Source organism: Bos javanicus, chromosome 11 (genome assembly GCF_032452875.1).
Source record: "Bos javanicus breed banteng chromosome 11, ARS-OSU_banteng_1.0, whole genome shotgun sequence".
Classification (NCBI taxonomy): domain Eukaryota; kingdom Metazoa; phylum Chordata; class Mammalia; order Artiodactyla; family Bovidae; genus Bos; species Bos javanicus.
The window spans coordinates 13550168-13568796 of NC_083878.1; positions in this window are offsets into that span (position 1 = coordinate 13550168).

Here is an 18629-nt window from a genome sequence, read left to right on the forward strand (position 1 = left end):
CATAGCCTTGACTAGATGGACCTTTGTTGGCAAAGTAATGTCTCTGCCTTTCAATATGCTATCTAGGTTGGTCATAACTTTGCTTCCAAGGAGTAACCATCTTAATTTCATGGCTGCAATCACCATCTACAGTGATTTTGGAGCCCCAAAAAATAAAGTCAGACACTGTTTCCAGTTTCCCCATCTATTTCCCATGAAGTGATGGGACTGGATGCCATGATCTTCATTTTCTGAATGTTGAGCTTTAAGCCAATTTTTTCACTCTCCTCTTTCACTTTCATCAAGAGGCTTTTTAGTTCCTCTTCACTTTCTGCCATAAGGGTGGTGTCATCTGCATATCTGAGGTTATTGATATTTCTCTGGCAATCTTGATTCCAGCTTGTGCTTCTTCCAGCCCAGCGTTTCTCATGATGTACTCTGCATATAAGTTAAATAAGCAGGGTGACAATATACAGCCTTGACATACTCCTTTTTCTATTTGGAACCGTCTGTTGTTCCATGTCCAGTTCTAACTGTTGCTTCCTGACCTGCATATAGGTTTCTCAAGAGACAGGTCAGGTGGTCTGGTATTCCCATCTCTTTCAGAATTTTCCACAGTTTATTGTGATCCACACAGTCAAAGGCTTTAGCATAGTCTTTACCACTAGCATTGTGCTAGTCTATATCCTGTCTCCTAGCCATCTGGGCCAGAATATTTCAAAGTTTTTAAGTACCTATTTATGAAATAGGATTGATTTAAAGAAGAAAACTGTGTTGAATAAGTGACTATACATTTGTGTTGTACATTAAAGTTCTATAAAGTTATTTTATGTATCTTTATCTCATTTGATCATTCCAACAACCCCATGAAAATAGCAGATTTCTAACCACATATTACAAATGAGGAAACTGTGAAATCAAAGTAATTAGCTTAGGCTCACACAAATAAAAGATGTTGCTTAAAATGGGTGTGGGTTACTGTAATGGGAAGGAAATAAAGATGTTGCAATGCAGACAAGTGTTAACGGCTATATAGCTTTGCAAAGGTTTAGCGCCCCTTTGTACTGGCCTTGCAATGCCCCAGCAGCTGCTCCTGTGGTGCTCACAAGATTGGTAAAGTCCTCCAAGAATCTGCAAGCCAGTTTGATTCTCTGTCTTCTCTACTTAGTCCCCATGACTCCAGGGAGGCCATATTTCCTGAGGAGTGGGGGAGGGGTCGGGTAAAATAGATAGTGGAAAAATATCTTCCCTCCCAAATCCGCTTATGATTTTGGAGCAGGGGGGTCTGAGGATCCAAGATATTCAAAGGGTATGTTGGCTTGGTTCATGAAAGCACAACCACATCTGTTTTCACTCAGCACTGTATTTCCTGGGCTAACCTCAGTAAGCAGGCATATAATAGGAGGTCCATGAATGGTTTTAAGAGTACTTATAAACTATAAAGCACTGTACCACAAATATGAGAAGCAGTAAATATTACTGTGAACTAAAGACGGAAGCCAGCAGATTCTGCAGCAAAGATGTTTTGCAGAACAAACTGGGGAGAGGAAGATGTTTGGAGAAAATAGACGTGAAATTGTGAACTGGGGGAGTTGGCACTGGACAAGTGGTCAGGGGGCCTCAGAGGGATCGAGCCCTAATGTGTCCTGCATTGGGAAGTTACCAGGGCATGTGTGACCTCAGCACTGTGCTCTAGGATAGTTAATCTGGCAGGTTCCTTATAGCAGGACAAATGGGAGGGAAGAGCCTGGAGCAGGAAGATATTCAGAAAGCTGGGGCAATGACTCAGGCAAGAGATGAACAAGGAAGTGATGAGGAGCAGGGCAGAAGTCATGGGGAGGGACTGAAGTTGGGTGGGGATCATGCTGACCTTGTCCTTCGTTGTTCTAGGATGAGAGCAGAGACAGGCTGGAGTTGGCTTCTTACAGGGAAAAAGAGAGGGGTGAGGGGCTGCCTTATTAAGTGCTGAGGTGGGACTCTGAGGCTGGTAGCTGGAAGGAAAGAGCTCTTCCACACCTATAGGTCCACCAGGAACAATCCAGAAGGGGTGAGGTGTCCAAAGAAGCAAGTGTGGATGATTGTACACAGTCTGCCCTTCAAGCCTCTCTGCCTTGATCTGAAGCGGTTCTGAAAGGGGGGCCTTAGGTCAAGCCAGCTATTCCAGAAAATCAGGTTGGTTTTCTCCCTCTTCCTAGGCATGAGGGTGTTTATATATGTGTTTATATGCATGTTTTGGCTTGTATTGATCTATATGTAGATATATTTTATATATTTGTATTACTTATTTGTATATGTTCTAAGTGACTAAATTCATCTACAAGGGCATGTATTTGAGATTGTATCCTTATGCATGTTTCTGTATTAGTGTATGTACAGAATTAGCATTTCAGTTCTCAAAGGAACCTAAACAGTCCTGCATATCTAGGTAGCTCTGAGTGGCTGCATAGGTGTACAAGTGTAACTTTGCCTGTTGTGCTGGATCTGGCCCACACTAGATCACAAAGAGCTAATTGTGTATATTTTCCTAACTGTTCGGTGATACGGCATTGATAGCTCTAAATTACCACAGTGGGAGTATTTACAGCACAGAAATCAGCAACTGGTACCAATCACACTGCTGTTATTTTTATTTCCCAGAAAGCTGGTTGTTAGACCATTAGCAGCACACACTGGATAGATGTTTGCCATGTGTGAGAGCAACAGTGGTCTCTGGTCTGTGTACCCCAGTTTAGAAATACATACATGAAAGCATGTCCTGCGTAATGGGTCCATTATTTTAGACTACAGACTCGCGGGTTCAAAATGCACCTCTTCTCCTACAACTAAGCATAATTTCTGTCTCAACCCTCCACTCTTAATCAAGCCGCTTACAGGAGAACTCAGTGATTTCAGGTTTCGGTTTAGACTGACTGACCTCTCGTTCTTCCTCCTCTTGGTTTCCCATGCTTGTGTCTAAGGGCCAGGGGGCTGTGGGTAAGGGCAGCTCCAGGCATCTGCTGAGATCTGAGGTTTTCCCTTCAGGGTCTTTCCTCATTTGCATCCACTCTCCTAACAGCTCCTGAGATTCCCTCGGCCCATGAAGCATCCAGTTTCCCAGAGCACACTGCCATTTTTGAAACCTATCCTCTTGGCAGGTGTCAGGGCAGGCTCTTTCCTTTCTCCTGGGCACCTGGACTCTCCCTGCAGTCTGCTGCATACAGGAATCACAGGAAAAGAGAAGCAGCATCGCATCCCCTAACCACAAAGTCCCCGATAAGATAAATCTTACCAAGCCTGAAACTCCAGAGGTCAGGGGCCACGATTTGAACCAGTTTGAACCAGTTCTCTCTGACTCCAAAGCCTTTTCCATTCTACCAGACGGGCCAAATTCTCCGTGGATTAGAAGTACTTGGTACATGCTTTCGGTCATGAAATGAAGTGAAGTGTTAGTCGCTCAGTCGTGTCTGACTCTGCGATGCCATGGATTGTAGCCTGCCAGGCTCCTCTGTCCATGGGATTTCCCAGGCAAGAATACTGGAGTGGGTTGCCATTCCATGCCCCAGGGAATCTTCCCAACCCAGGTATCGAACAACCTGGGTCATGATGCGTGCTCAAATAATTATAGAATTCCCAGTTTCATCATTCGACTTTGCAGCAGCTGGCACCTCTCCTGACACTATGGTACAAAAGGAACCCCAGAAATAAGTGTGTGTGGAGGGAGGGCTGTGAGCTGAACTTCTAGGAAATCTGTCACATGTAAAGCCAGTGGAAAACGTTTCACCAACTCCTATTTCCCAGTTTGTCCCACTCCTTTATTAGAGTTTAGTCTTTCTGAACATTCCTAGTTTTTACTTGTTCCTAATCTCTGCTGCTGCTGCTAAGTCGCTTCAGTCGTGTCTGACTCTGTGTGACCCCATAGACAGCAGCCCACCAGGCTCCCCAGTCCCTGGGATTCTCCAGGCAAGAACACTGGAGTGGGTTGCCATTTCCTTCTGCAATGCATGAAAGTGAAAAGTCAAAGTGAAGTCGGTCAGTCATGTCTGACTCTTCACAACCCCGTGGACTGCAGCCTACCAGGCTCTTTCGTCCCCGGGATTTACCAGACAAGAGTACTGGAGTGGGGTGCCATTGCCTTCTCCACCCTAATCTCTAGTCTGTTAACTAAATTTTCTTTTCTCCCCCTAACTTTGAATGAACTACCTTTTGCACCTATTATCCTTTGACTCTATGCTAATCACATTCTGTATCTGGTGCTTACCTTTACAGCAGTCTCGTCACAGACCACCACTTTTAGTTTTCCTCTTTTTGAATTATAAAGAGAAGGCTGCAGGGCCACCAGACTGCCAGACTCAATTACTGAGTTACTGACTCCAGCCTATGACTGTTTTGGAAACAATGCGATAGGAAGAATACAAGATCCTTACACCTTTGTTCCTCATCAGACCCCGGACTGCATGCCCTCATCTTATATAAAGCCCCTAGACTCCTTATGGAAAGGGGGCCCACAGTCCTTGAGGTATGAGCCTACTGTGGTCCCCTCCTCCACCGGCTGAGGATTAAAGGCACCTTTCTATTTCCTCCAAACTTTCTTTGTCTTTTTATTCGGCTTCCGTGGGCAGAGAAAGCCAAGATTTTGGTGGGCAACAGAAGCAGTGGCAGATTTCATTGTTTTGGGCTCCAAAATCACTGCAGACAGTGACTGCAGCCGTGAAATTAAAAGATGCTTGCTCCTTGGAAGAAAAGCTATGACCAATCTAGACAGCATATTAAAATGCAGAGACATCACTTTGCTGACGAAGGTCCCTCTAGTTAAAGGTATGGTTTTGCCAGTAGTCATGTACAGATGTGAGAGTTGGACCATAAAGAAGGCTGAGCGCCAAAGAATTGTTGCTTTCAAACTGTGGTGCTGGAGAAGACTCTTGAGGCCCCCTTGGACACCAAGGAGATCAAATCAGTCAATCCTAAATGAAATTAACCCTGAATATTCATTGGAGGACTGATGCTGAAGCTGAAGTTCCAATACTTTGGCCACATGATGCAAAGATCCAACTTATCGGAAAAGACCGTGATGCTAGGAAAGATTCAAGGCAAAAGGAGAAGAGGGCAGCAGAGGATGAGATGGTTAGGTAGCACTACTGACTCAATTGACATGAATTTAAGCCAACTCCAGGAGATAGTGAAGGACAGGGGAGTCTGGTGTGCTGCAGTCCATGGGGTTTCAAAGAGTCAGACACCACTGAGTGACCAAACCACAGCAATAACAAATCATCCCACTCATTAGCCTATGAAATCACCCAACCTATAAAAACTAGCCACCTCGTGTTTCCAGGCCTCTTTCATCTTCTGAGATGGCCCACATTCTGTCTACAGAATGTGTATCTCCCCCAAATAAACCTTCTTTCTCTTTACTATGGCTTGTTCTTGAATTCTTTTCTGTGCAAAGCTAAGAACCTAGTCCCAGGGACTCATCTGAGACCTGGGAAGTGACCATCCTCTCATGCCCCACACTCTTTCTTGCAAAGCTTAATCAGTTAAAACAGTCCCTTTCATGATGACCTGCCTGCCGATCTCAAAGGGCTTCAACTGGAGCCAATCCCTGCTATTTCAATAACTGTTAAGAAATTGGGAGACCAATGGTCTGGTTTGCTCAGAACTGAGGGACTTCATCTTATTTAAAAATAGGATGAGTTGGTCACTCTGAAAAAAAAATCACTCCTGGAGAGGAGTCCTAGGGCAACTCTGTCAGTTGCCCCAATGACCCAAGACAGATTATATGGCTCAGGTGTCTTTAGGAGGAGAAATGTTGAGTTTTCAGTTCAATAAAATTGTCTTCCAATAATTTAAAAGAGCAGGATTTACATGTCACTGCAAATAAGAGAATGAGGTATTGCTCCATAGATCAATTCAGCATTGTTTCCCAAATGATGTTTCCGTGAGAGATGTTCATTGGTACTTCCAGAACAGTGTTCCTGTGGTCCCTCAGAATACTGAGTCCTCTTTAGTCTTCCTGCCCCACCCTTATCCTGGGGAGTCCTGTTGCCCATCAATACATTAAGGCTCAGAAAAGCCCCAAAGGAAAACAACCAGTTTCATCCTGTTTAATGGCTCAATAAGCAAGGATACTTGTGCTGACTTAAAAAAAAAAAAAAAAAGCACAACATGAGAGTTACAAGTCTTTATTTCAGGCAAAATAAGGTTTCAGTCCAGGAGATAGCAGCTTAGATAGAGCTGGGAAACTGCTCCAAAGAGGCAGGGGGTGGGGGGGAATGTCAGTGTATACATGTGATTTTGGGCAAAGGTGGAATACATAACAATCAAGCATGTAATTTTCCAGAAGATTTCTGCTAGTCTCATGAAAGCCTTCACTAGCCATGAGGAACAGTGTCACCATGATGGATTTTAGAGCTTATCTAGATATGAGGAGACACAAAAGTTGGGCTCATAAAATCAGTCCTAAGAATATGTATCCAAAGATCTGCTCTGCCAGTTTTCCTGGAGAACAGAGTGCCTCATTTCAGCTCTCCACCATGAACTCCTTTCAGGGGGGTCTTAAAGGTCAGCAACAACACACGATTTAACCCTTATAGAGGTAGATGGCCAGCACCCATGGCAAGTGCCAATTTGTAGTTGACACTTGTACCAAGGAAGTCTTATCTCACAAGAGGTGAGGTGCCTAATATCTCTGCCCCTCCAACACACACATGAACACACACATACACACACACACATTTTCTTTTAATTCCAGTTTGAAAACTCTGGAAGAGAATATTGATCTACAGGGTCATCTATTTTATGGTTCTGGAGGCCTTTTCCAGCTCAGTGATCTCATAGGGTAATCCAGCTGGAAGTGTATTTTCTATTATTCACTTTCTTTCTTTTTCTCTCTGATCATCCACTGGCGTTTAAAAGTTGGGCTTTTCAGCTCCCCAAGCCGCCTCACCCTAGAGTCCCAGGTGTACATTGTTTCCCTCTGGGTTGGAACCCCCAGCAGCCCTGCACCATTTCCCAGAGCCCGGTCATCTCTGCTGGAGGCCCAAGGCCTGGAGAAGATGGACAGAGCCATGGCCCAGCCAGGTGGGCCTTGCCCTCCTCCACGCCTTCCCTTCCTCTTACCTCCTTCTCTGGGGCAGCCCAGAATCTTTTCCCCAAATACTGGCTCAGGAAGACCTTGGCTGGCCCCAGCCTTTTCTGAGTCCTAAGGAGGAAGGGCAGTGTGGCCTTCAGCTCTCCAGACATAGAGCAAGGGCATGACTGGCGTAGGAGGTGTTGCCCAGAGCCTCTTTTGGTCCTGCCCCAATGTCTTGCCTCTCTCTGAGTGGTGGAATATATCAAAGGAGGCCATTGGAGTGGATGACCAGATGGGATTTTGTTGTTGTTGTTGTTGTATGCAGTCATGAACCCCTGAGCTGGGGCACTGAGGGGTGAAAGGCAGGAGGGGCATGCTAGCACCCAAATATGCCCAGAGTTCTGCAATCCCCTGAGTAGGATAGATGGGGTAAGGATGTAGACAAAGGTTATAAGATCTGGCCAGAGTATCAGGAGGGTCCTTCCTGAAGGAGGCAGGATTTGGGGACGGATTACAGAGTGGGAGGTATTCTAATCCCAAACTGATGGGAGACTTTGGGTCCTGGTGAAAGTGTGAAGGGGTCCAAGATGGGCTCTGGAGGCATGAAAGGTGGGCATGAAGTAGGTATCCCTTTCAGGAGGCCAAGTCTTAAGCTTTCTCATGGCCTGGGCACTGCCCCAGTCTCCACCATCAAGCCTCATTGAGAGGAACATTGTAAACCAGCTCCCACTGAGGATTCCAGCCTTGGCTGAGGAAAAGCCACTTCATCTTCCCTAGAACCCTAATTCTGGGGATGGCAAGAAGCTGGGCAACTGCTTCTACTCAATCCCTGGAAAATCCCTAGAAAATCCCTGGAAATGGGGTGCCAGGGGCATCTGTATGAACCCTGACAGATGCATGTCAGCAGAGATTGACTGTAGTATTCCAGTTTGTGGGGTTTCCTCTCCCCACCCACTCCCATTAGAGGATGTGCACTTTAAGAGAAACCATAAGGAGAGCCTCACTGAGCACTGAAGAACTGATGCCTTTGAACTGTGGTGTTGGAGAAGACTCTTGAGAGTCCTTTGGACTGCAAGGAGATCCAACCAGTCCATTCTGAAGGAGATCAGTCCTGGGTGTTCATTGAAAGGACTGATGTTGAAGCTGAAACTCCAATACTTTGGCCACCTGATGCGAAGAATTGATTCATTTGGAAAGACCCTGATTCTGGGAAAGATTAAAGGTGGGAGGAGAGGGGATGACAGAGGATGAGATGGTTGGATGGTATCACCAACTCGATGGACATGAGTTTCAGCAAGCTCTGGGATTTGGTGATGGACAGGGAATCCTGTCATGATGCAGTCCATGGGGTCGCAAAGATTCGGACATGACTGAGCGACTGAACTGAACAGATGAGGGAGAGCAAAGATGGACCTAGAGATCTGTCCCTCTAACAATGGCTTTTCAGACACTGAACAGGTCATCCTTCATAGATATTTGGGCTTGGAGCCTTCCTTACACCCTTGTCATCACACCACATCCCCCCAGGCCAGTCCTGTGCACTGAGCCATCTCTGCACTCTCCCAGGAGTGCGAGGAGCAGGAGCCACCATCAGCAGGGCTCGCTGGCCCGGCCAGTCCCCCGTGGCCGGGCATGTGCGGTTCAGCGGCTGTCTGAGGCCTAAGCAGAGGGGACAGCAGCGCCTTTCCTGAGACAAGTGGGAAGAAGGTATCAGCCATGGCTGACCGAGCGGTGACCCAGGGCTCAACAGAGAGCCAATTAGCAGCCACCACAGTGGCAGTGGGCTTGCTGCGGCTTCCACGAGAAGCCCCATGTGCCACCGGCGTGTCAGCCTGAGTTAGCACCAGGAGGGCTGAGTGGAGTCTGGCTGGAGGCTGCCTGCACTGCGGAGTGTGGGTGATAACACTTCCCCTGGGCTCAGGGCAGCTGGGCCAAGTGAGACGCAGGCGTACGCGTGCCTCTGCCCGAGAGTTAGTGTGTCTGTGCACACATGTGTGGCGTGTGCACACACGTGCGGTACATGTGTACACACGTGTGGTGTACGCACACAGTGTGGTGCGTGTGTACATGTGTGTGGTGTGTGTACACACGTGTGGTACATGTGTGCGCACACGTGTGGTACGTGTGTACACGTGTGTGGCATGTGCGCACGTGTGCTGTGTGCATGCATGTATAGTGTGTATACACGTGTGTGGTGCGTGTTACCCGTTCATCATCCAGGACTTACGTGTCAGTGTGCATGCACACACCAGCTCACGTCCCTTCAGCATGGTTAGTGCGTGCTTTGTGTGTTTGCTTCGTGAGAGTTGAGAATTCTAAGACTGAGCAGGCCAAAGTCCCTGCCCTCAAGGGACTTATGTTCTAGTGGGAGGGACCAAAATGAAACAAGTGAATAACTACTCTGTGGCCGCAGTAGAGGAAAGTACTAAGAGGAAAGGCAAACAGGAAATGGGACAGGGGTTCCCGTTTGAGGCTGTGATCAGGGAGGGCCCCTCGGAGGAGGTGATCTTGATCTACACGAGCAGGAGGCAGCTCATGACTATCCGGAGCAGAGGGCTGTAGACAGAGTGCAGAAACAGGGCCAGAGTGAAGGGGATAGGGTTCCACTGTGCGTGATGTGGATGGGAGGAAAGGGGAGACCCCACAGCTGGGGGGATATCTGACAGGCCAGACCTGGGAACAGCCCTCATTGAGAACCTACTTGTCCAACTCAGCTTGCTAAATCCACCCTCACTGTCCAGCACAGCCAGGCCTCCCCAGGTAGGCCCCTCAGCTCTGCCGATGTGTCCACGGGGTGGCCAGAAACCAGAGAAGCCACTGCCCATGAAGAGAGAAGAGGGCTCCGAACTGGCCTGGAAGCTGCATCCAAGAGGCCAGAGGCAAGGCTGCTTGTGGGTGCTCTGACGCAAGGAACCACTGGCAGATGGTGTGATGGGACTGCAAAGAGGCTGGAGGGGACAATGGATGCCCTGGACATGCTCTCTCAGCCCAGATTTGGGAGGCCTGGCAGGGCTGGGGCTGGGCAAAGCTGGAGGCCTCCCCGCTCTGCGCACCGCCTCCCTGTGGGAAGGGCAGGCTCTAGACCCCAGCAAAGGTGCCAGAGCTGGCTTCAGACCTTGTCTTTCATTTCCCAAACCCAGAAGCCCTGGACAGGGAGCCTTGCAGGCCCAGGAGGGGAAGCTTAGCGGGCTCCGCCACAGGTGGCCTCTGGGAGAGGTTGGGTGGACGAAAGGCAAGGGAAGAGTTCTGGGAGCAAAACTGTCACCACACCAACCCAGCCAAAGGCTTGCTTCCGCTGGGACAGCCTGACTGGGGTGCCTCAGCGTGACGGCAGGCATGGGGCCTGTGTCTGTCTCCCCGTGAAGCTTTGTCTGCGGGTCTGTGTGAGTGCGTATACTTGTGTGTATCCGGTGACTGTGTCAGCTCGGGTCCTTCCTGGTTGATTGTGTGTCTGTGAGCGAGCCCCCCGTGCCTGTATGTCTGCAGGTGGGTGCCTCTGTGGACCCCGCAGGTGCCAGCTGTGTGGGGGCCTCTCTGGGTACGTGCCTTTCTGGGTGTGAGTGCGTGAGGTTTCTTGTGGTTTATCGCCTGTTAGCCTCTGAAACGGTAACACCCTGTTCCCTAGCGTGACCCCGCGGCTCTCGGGGAGAAGCTGCCGCCTCCACTCTCGTCAGGGCGGTGGAGACAGCAGCTCTGGGGGCCGTGGGGCTGCGGGGCTGGCTGGCAGAGACCTGCACTTCAGCTCTGCCTTTGATGTTGCTATCAGTGTCACCTGCTGCAGCATGGCTGGCCAGACCGGCAGCCCCCAAACCAGGCCTACACTCATACTGGCCTCTCACTGACCTCTGGCTGTGGTCTCAGACTCCCGTCCTGGCTGCTGCCTACCCTGAAGGGGTGTGGAGTGTGGTGGTGGGGCAAGGAGGCGGGTTGGCTGGATGGCAGCTCAGCTGTGTGGGGGGTTCAGAGACTTAAATTTGGAGGAAATTAAGAAGTAATCTAGCCCTCTGCGCAGTGTATCCATCCCAGTGGCCGCAGCTGCATCTTTGTGTGTTCCCATTGAACCTGACTCTCTCTGGACCCTCCTAAGAGTGGACCCTCACTGAAACTGGGAGTGGGGAGGGGAGAAGGTGGAGCTGGGAGGGGCAGCGAGGGCCCTGGATTCAGAACCTCTCTAAGTGCCTCGCCCAGGTTTTGACCATACTGGGTGAGGGCAAGGGGTCAGGGCGGGGGAGAGGCAGGCATGGGTTTCCAGACTGGCGGGGAGGGAAGGCGTCGCCAGGAGGCAGTAAATGAGCCTGGTGAGGACCATAGACTCCAGGTGTGAACAGGAGGCCAGAGAAGATGGGAGCTAGAATGGGCTGGAGCACTCAGGAAGGCTTCCTGGAGGAGGAATATGAAATGGGTCTTGAAAGACTGGTAGAAACTGGATGGGCAGAGAGGAGGGGCAGGAAGAACACTGTGAGTTGAGAGAGGAGAGTCTGTGCAGGGCAGGGTGGGGGGAGGGGGGAGAAGTAGGGTCCAGGGCCATGACTCAGTGTCTTCTGTGGGAGTGGGAGTAGGGCCAAGAAAACTTCAGGGAGAAGCCCTTTGCTGAGTAGGAGCTGGAAGGAAGGGGAGGAAGAAGGAGGACTGGGTGGGCTCGCCTTACATGTAGGCCCCTCCTCAGCCAACACAGCCGCTGGACTACCTGAGCCGGGCAGGGCCTCAAGACTGCAGCGCCCTGTGCTCTCCTGGGCACCTCTCCCCACCGGGGCAGCGGTTCCCATCCTGGCTGCCCTGCAGAAGCCTTGTGCAAACAGTGGGGTCTCCTGCGCCATGGGAGCATTTCAGAAACTGCCGCAGCCTGGGCCCTGGCCCGGAGTCTAATTCCAGTGGTCTGAGAAGTTGTTAGGCTGTGCAAGTGAAATGGAGAAGCCCCCAACTCTCCGTTCAGAGAGAGTAACCCACCAGGGGGACGTGGACGCAGCTGCTGTTGGGAAGCTGGGGCCCTGGTAGCCTTTCCCCACCATACCCCAGGGGCAGTTAGGACTCTTGAAACTCTGTGTGCCTCCTACAACTAAACGGTGGGGGGGGAGCAGGGATGGGAAGGGTTCTGGGGTCTGGAAACACCAAGTCACGCCCTGCTGCCCATACCTCCCGTTTTATTTGAGAAGCAGGGCACATCGCTGCTCTAAGCAAAACAGAAGGTCTGTTAGGAAGGAAAAGGGGCGATTGGCAGCAGGCCCTCAGCCTCCAGATCTCCATTTCCTTGTACTGGAAGCACCTGACTCTGCCCATGGCAGGAGGTGACGACATGCAGACCACAAAAAGTGTGCAGAAGCGGAGGAGGCTGGCATGGGAGGTGAAAGTGTTCCACGTGGGAACGACAGAAAAGAGAGGGCTTGGTGGCGGTAGCGGGGCGTGTGTGTGTGTGTGTGTGTGTGTGTGTGAGAGAGAGAGAGAGAGAGAAATATCTGGAGAGTAGGTATCCAGAAGCAGTGTATCTGGTGGCAAAGGCAGTCTCTTGTACAGTCTTTCTACCCTCACTGGGCTGGAGAACAGGCCTTGGGCCCAGAACATTTCCTCCCCAAGAGATTAAAAAGCCCATGCAGCCTATGCCGAGCTTATCGCCTCATGTGGGAACATCTTTTCTCATTTGCAGCTCAGTTTGTGCTCCTTTTTTCTGCTTTTATTTACATCCTTGGCCCTCCTACAAACCCCAAGCTTTCATTATTTCAAACTCCAGGAAGGAGGGGCTGGGGTCCTTCTGCTTCCACACAAGAGGGGTACACAGAGGCCAACTGGCCTGCATCGGCTGCACCATCCTGAGGGCCACCTGTGGCCCGTGAGGGGCCAAGGCCCACTGCTGAAGCTGCCCTTGCTCTTTCTCCACCTGAGTAAAGGCCACTCAGGGCTCGACTGTGTCGTGATTTCCTTGGCGACTCCAGCACCAAGATTCAGGGGACAGAAGTGTTTGGACTTCTGTTCTGGTGGCTGATGCTGTGATGATCTTTGTTATCCTCCTCTTAATTGGAGTTCCCCCTGGCACTAGCTGGGCTTCCCTAGTGGCTCACACAGTAAAAGAATCTGTCTGCAATGCAAGGAGACCCAGGTTCGATCCCTGGGTGGGGAAGATGCCCCGGAGAAGAGAATGGCAACCCACTCCAGTATTCTTGCCTAGAGAATCCCATGGACAGAGGAGCCATGGTGTTGCAAAGAGTCAGACTTGACTAAGTGACTAACACTTTCACTTTTCCTGCACTGGTTACCACTGCAGGATGTTCTGTGGTGAATCGTGTGGTGCCAGGAAGACTAGGGAGACCAACTCAGCCCAGTTTGCCTGTGACTGGGAGGGGAGGAGAGCTGGCTCATCAGAGAGCTGGCCCTTTTCTTCTAGTCAGGACTCTGTCATGGGAGACCACTTGGAGCTGCTTGAGTCACAAGAGGAAGACACTCTGCCTGCAACTCCAGGGCTTTGTGATGAGTAAGGGCCAAGCGAGCGTGAATGGCTGTCTGCTGTCTGGGCTCATGGGGCTGCCTCCTCTCCTTGGAGAGAGCTCCCAGCCCTGACTGGACCTCCATCAGCCAGCTGCTTCCCCACAACCCTGCTCAGGAGCTCGTGTGTGTGTGTGTGTGTGTGTGTGTGTGTGTGTGACAGAGAGAGACAGAGACATCCACAAGGGTATCAGGTGATGTTTGCCAAGTTAGAGTGCTTCCCTCTCCCTGACTTGTTCTTTCCTGTCATTCCCCAGCCTCACACCCTTACACATCTCCCTCCCTCAGCCCGGACCAGGCCCTCTCAGTTCTGGTAGCTTAGCTGAAGACAAGGCTGAGGCAATTAATAGAGCCTATTGAAGACTTGTCACTAGAAAGCTCCTTAACTCAGCCACCTGAGTTGGGGCCCCAGGCATGTGACAGGGATGGGGGAGGAGTTCCAGGAACACCAGGGCAGCTGCTGGGGTGGGGAAAGGGTTGGGGGTGGGGAAAGGGTTGGGGTGCAGCGGTGGGGTAGGGGATGGGGCAGACGCATAGCAGGGAAACAGGGTCAGGAGGCCTAGATTATATGAGCCTGTAGATGATGCGGACATGGGAGTGGCCATTGTTTTCCACTGTTTGTGGTTTCTCTCTTCCTAGAATTTTGCTCTGGCTGATCTGCTGCAGAACCAAGGCCTGAGAGATGAGGTGCCAAAGAATAAACCTCCTGACTACATGGACCATCCCAGGACAAGTTTTCCTCTTGGGTGTGGGCACCTTAAAGAGGGGCCATCACGTGGAGACCCCGTAATGTAACACATCAAGTGGGATGGGGTAGCACACGCTCTTAAGTCGTTCCATCCCTGACTCTGTGCTTCTCTGGGGCGGGGGAACTGGCCAGGAGAGAGACAAGAGCCCACAGCAGGACGAGAGGACGAGGAGGGAAGAGGGGCCTGGGTCTCCAGCCTGTCCCTGCCTGTCCCTGCCTATCTCTGACTTCATAGTGTCCCTCACACAACAACCATTGTAGCCAAGCCAGGCAGGGGCAGCAGAGGCCCGGATGCTGATGTAGATCCTGTCTCCAATTGTGTGTAGTGTGAGGGTGTGTAGTGTGTTTGTGAACTGCCTCTCTGAACTAGCCCCGGCTTTGCTCCGCTTCAGCTCCTCTGGCTGCCACTAGAGGGCGGCAGTGAACACAGCCAGGCCAGGGAACTCGAGCTGCACTCCCCAGCCTTTTCACCCCGCGTTTCCTTGCCCTTCCCAGCGCGGAGGGATGACCAGGTCCCAGCCACACAACCACTCGGACCACAGAACCCACTAAAGGCAGTCCCTTACCCTGGGTGCGGTGAAGGGGTAATGGTATGAGAGTGTGAGGTTAGTTAGTGAAGACGCTGGAGGGGACCAGAGGTGAGCAGAGGTGGTCAAAGTCAGAACCCCGTTTTGTATTCATTACCTCCTATAAGGATAAAGGTAGAGCGACGAGAGGCAGAGCCAGGGGACCAGGCAGCCTGCGGGGAGACAGGCAGGGCCCAGCCCACGACCAGGCAGGCAGAATCACCCCGACAGCAAAGGCAGGTTACTGTAAGAGACCAGAGCAAACCACGTGGCTCCGGAGCCAGACTGTCCAGATTCAAACACCAGCTCCTCAAGTACTAGCCGTTGAGGCGTTAGGTGAGGCACTGAACCTCCCTCGGTTTCTCATCTGTAAAAAGCAGATGGCAACAGCATTACGTCCTATGCCAGATGTCAGTGTTAAATGGGTTAAAACATACAAATCACCTAGAACAGTGTCTGGCACAGAGTAAGAACACTATATATGCACTAGAGTACATTTAGAAAAACTACAAAAAGAAACAAAAAGCAGCGATGGTTTTCTGAGAATAGATTCACCTGACGTCTAGTTTCCCTAGGACATCCTCATGAGATATATGGGAATGGAGTCCCATACTCCCAGGCATCGAATAGTAACATATGAGTTAGTGAATCAGTAGAAGTTAAAGGAGTATGTGTAACATTGGTAAAAATGTATAGAGTTACCAAGGTCTGTCAATATGTAAATTGATAAACATTTCACTCTACAAATCTTTTCACTCTTGGGTTCCTTGAATTAAGCATGAGAGCCCTTCTGCTTTTTCCCATTCCTACTTCAAGAGGCTGTGTTTTTTTGAGGAAATGTGAGTCCTCAACCTTGGTTCCTAGGGCAAGTTTTGGCTTTAAGACTGTGGGGAAGTAAAAATGCCCAGCTGTGGAATAACAGTCCTGGATCAGTCATCTGAATGCCCTTAACCTTGTCCAGCCTCATGTTTCCCTTATCTACAATTCTGGGGAGGAATGGGGGGATATTTTTATTATATTTTCCTCCTTCCTTGGGAGGATAATGCTCAGGAAAATAAAAACTACGATCAATTGAGATTTTATTGTACTTCTACTCACTGATACTTCTTTGTCTCAAATACGAAGTATCCAACAGAAAAAACTTGACCAGGAAGTTCCCCTACTGGGCCCATCAGGAGGCCAGATCACGTGATCCAAGGCTAGCTGACTGACTTGTAAGGCACCATATGCTTTTCTCACAAAGAGACTGAGTAAGGACAGACAATTTGAGGCATCCTAGGAGAAGGAAATGGCAACCCACTCCAGTGTTCTTGCCTGGAGAATCCCAGGGACGGGGGAGCTTGGTGGGCTGCCATCTATGGGGTCGCACAGAGTCGGACACGACTGAAGTGACTTAGCAGCAGCAGCAGGTCCAGCATACTACAAACATTTACATTTTAAATTTAATTTATAAATAGGTGATACATTTACATATATTTACATAGTTCAGTACTTTAAGGATATACAAAACATGCGGTAAATGCCCTCTCTTACTCTTGACTCCAGCTCCTCTCTTTCTGTCTAGGAAGCAAGCAAAGTGACCATTTTCAAGTGGACTCTTCCAGAGATAGCCCATATAAAGAAATATCTATGCAGATTCTTTCTCCTTATTCTTTGGCTTTTTTCAAAAGGGGATCCTCCCATATGGGTACATAGAGAACAGTCTCAACTGTCTCTATGGCTGTGCTTTAGAATGTACCAAAACGTACTTGTCCAGTTTCCTATTAATGAACATTTAGGTTGTTCTCGGTCTTTCTCAGTGCTGTTGTGAAGAGCCTTGTAAATAAGCACGCAGTCATTTAAGGTCACATTTCTTATACACAGCCCTCAGAAATTCTTAACCAGGGGTGTGGGGACGCCTTAGAAGTCAGCATATATAAAATTCAGGGAGACAAAACTGAAGGACTCTAGAAACCTGAAAGGGAAAAAACTTCCTTTATTTACACTAAGGTCTAACAGAAATTTAACATGCCCTTCCATTATGAATGCAGCCAACACACTCAAAATAATTGGCAGTATCTGTGACTTTCTCATCTCACATGGTTGAAGGTATTTTGAAAATATTTACACTCATCCCTTCTTTGTCATTGTGGTAGTGGAGGAAAATGGTTTCTTTACGCACCACACTCTGACACTAAATGTGTGGGTTTTTTCCACACATCAACTTTGTGACTCTCTGGACACAGACTGGGTGCCCTACAATTGTGTTCATTTCTGAGACTATCTGCCTGGAGTTATTGTCAGACTCCACAGCTTTAAGACCTTGGTCCCACAGCACTTCCTTCAGTTCAGATTCAGCCACAGCCATGGGTCCCTGTGGTACCACACTTCTGTTCCACTTGGCTGCAAAACTAAGGGTCCCACATACCACCTCAGATTGGATAATTTCCTACAATGGCTCACCAAACCCAGAAACATTTACTTATGCTTACCAGTTTATCATAAAGGACATTATACAGGACAGAGATGAACAGCCATACGAAGAGGTGAGGTCTGAAGGGACTGAGTCCAGGAACTTCTGTCCTCAGGGAGTTGGGGTGCACCCCCCTCCCCTCAGGTGGATGTGTTCACCGTTCTGAACCCTATACTTTAGAGATTTTTATGGAGGCTTCCTCATGATTTTTAACTCAATCTCCAGCCCCTCTCCCCTTCCTGCCAGACAGAGGATAGGATTCAAAGTTCCAAGCTTCTAGGGAATTCCCTGGAGGTCTGAGCTCTCACTGCAGAGGACCCTGGCTTGATCCTTTTAGTTGGGGAACTAAAATCCCACCAAGTCAAGCAGCGTGGTCAAAAAAAGAAAGAAAGTTCCAAACTTCCAATCTGGTGACCAGCCCCCATCCTGAAGCTAACCAGGAGCTCACCAAGAGTCCCTCATTAGAACAAAAGATGTTTCTATCACTCAGGAAATTCCAAGGAACCTAGGAGTTCTGTGTCAGGAACTGTGGGCAGAGACTAAAAAAAAAAAAAAATATATATATATATATATATATATATGTATATATTTCTTATTATGTCGCAGGCAGGTAGTTACTAGACTTTCTGTTAGAACGGGTTATGTTATTCATTCATAAAGAAGCACATGTGTGTGTATGTGCTGTGTGCTAAGTCACTTCAGTTGTGTCTGACTCTTTGTGACCCTATAAACTGTAACCCACCAGGCTCCTCTGTCCATGGGATTCTCTAGGCAAGAATACTGGAGTGGCTACCATTCCCTTCTCCAGGGATCTTCCTAACCCAGAGATCAAACCTGCATCTCCTGTGGCTCCTGCATTACAGACAGATTCTTTACCACTGAGCCATCAGGGAAGTCATATATATATGACTATATCATGCAGTTATCGAAAAATTTTTTGATATCTGTATTTCAGTGAATTTTTTTTTGCTTTGTAAGCTTATGTATTTTTTTATTCATGGCAAACTATACATAACACAAAATTTACCACGTGAACCATGTTAAGTGTACAGATCAGTGGCATTAGGTGTATTCACAATGTTATGCAAGCATCACTACGAGTCATTTCCAGATCTTCTTCATCTTCCCAAACAGAAGTTCTGTACCATCAAACAGTAACTCCCTATCACCCACTGTCCCTTCCCCCTCCAACCAACCACCATTCTATTTTCTGTCTCTATGAATTTGATTACTTTAGACACCTCAGATAAGTGGAATCGTACAATATTTGTCCTTTTGTGGCTGGCTTATTTCACTTAGCATAAGGTCCTCAAGATTCACTCATACTGTAGTATGTGTCAGAATTCCCTGTTTCTTAAGGCTGAG